This window comes from Sarcophilus harrisii, chromosome 6 (genome assembly GCF_902635505.1).
Source record: "Sarcophilus harrisii chromosome 6, mSarHar1.11, whole genome shotgun sequence".
NCBI lineage: Eukaryota > Metazoa > Chordata > Mammalia > Dasyuromorphia > Dasyuridae > Sarcophilus > Sarcophilus harrisii.
Window position 1 is genome coordinate 142,503,504 of NC_045431.1, and position 1,743 is coordinate 142,505,246.

The window sequence follows — 1,743 nt, forward strand, 5'->3', positions numbered from 1 at the left end:
AGCAGCGCATCTTTTTATTTATTTGTCTTTTTTTAATTGAATTTTCCTTTTTATTAACTGTAACTTTCCTTTATTCTGGCCAAATGAGTAACTGGGGGGAGCGGAGCCGGATGTGTTGGGGGAGGGTGTCTCCACAAAATTCCATTTATACACAAAACTAAACAAGCACAAAGTCATAATTGCAGTTATAAGTTGGCAGCACCGGGCAAGGGGGAAAACTTTTCCAGTAAAAAAAAAAAAAAATACTGGAAAATACTGGTCTCCCCCCTATCTGGGCGTCCAGTAGGTACTTGGTTTGCTATGACTCAAGAGGAATGAGAATATCAAAGGCAGTTTGGGAAGGCCAGGCCCTGGGGTGAAGTGGGGGAGATCAGGGGGCCTGGAGCGGTTTGGCAAAAGGACAAAGGGATTGCCCTACCCCTGCTGGGATCTCCCCAGCCCTTTGGACCTCGAAGGAAGGGGGCAGCCTGCTCTCCCGCTGGGCTGGGCCACCCCAGCAAGGGCCAGAGCAAGGGGCTTCCCTTCCAGGGAAATCATGGCCTTGCCCCTCAATTTCTCAGCCAGGGTACAACTGTCCTTCACTTCCTTGTAACAGTTGGCTTGTAATTCGTGTTTGATCCCTGTCAGCTTCTTCTTGATGGCATCCTTGGAGCACGCCTGAGGGGGGCATTCTCAGGGGCCCAGAAGATGAACATAAGGTCCTCCTTCTTGCTTTCCATCATAGAGGGCATAACGGCAGTCCTTGTCTGGTAACATTCTGACAAAGGTGGTAGGGGGTCATCCACGGTCTGCCCACATCACCCACAAGGATTTCCTTGCCCTATTCCAGCAAGATATTCTCCTTGTCCTCGCTCAAGAACAGTACGGCCTTCTTCACCTCCTCGAATGCTGAGGACTTTTGAACCTTCATGTCTTAGAACACCTTCATCACTCCATCTGAGACGGAGACCCCAGAGGCCATGGTTCCTGAAGGAACCAGAGAGCCAAAGAGGGAGGGTGAGGGAGGAAACAAGGGCCACAGGAGAGGAGGAAGTCGCTCCTTGGTCGCAGCTGCCTGGAGCCGATTCTCTAGCATCATTTTGTAAAGAACATCTACCAAGTTATAGAAAGGCTCTGATCCATCTCATCTAAAAAATATAGGAATACTAATAATGAAAACAAGAAACCTTAAATAATTAGTCATGGTAACCATAACAAATCAAAAACTCTGTCCAAAAGCTGGTGTTCAAGGTCATTTTTTTTTTAAATCTATTTTCTTCTATAGCATCCCTGATTCTTAACTTCCTGTCTGTTTCCATCTTAAAAATTCTTCTGTTCCTTAAATCCCAAGATGGGGTGTTGCCTCCTACATGAAGTCTGTCCTTACCCGAAAATAATTTTACATTCTTAAATTATTGTAGAGCCTTTTGTCTGTATCTCTCCTTCAACCTGATCATATACAATTTTGAATATCTATTTTGTCCTCAAGTTTTGTTCAAATAAGATTGCTAAATTCCTCAGGAGCAGTGAATTGTTCCTTTTGGTTTTTTATAACTCCAATGACTTACACATAGTGAGGACACTTTTGTTGTTGAAATCACATTCTAGACCTACATTTTTTTATAGCTTTTTATTTACAAATTATATGCATGGGTAATTTTACAGCATTGACAATTGCCAAACCTTTTGTTCCAATTTTTCCCCTCCTTCCCCCCTTCCCCTTCCCCAGATGGAAGGTTGACCAATACATGTTAACTATGTTAA

General features: G+C 43.9%; 1 pseudogene; it reads right to left on the bottom strand.

The window, feature by feature from the left end:
* Nucleotides 1-414: 414 nt before the first annotated feature.
* Nucleotides 415-961, bottom strand: LOC100919093 (annotated as a pseudogene).
* Nucleotides 962-1,743: the final 782 nt, after the last annotated feature.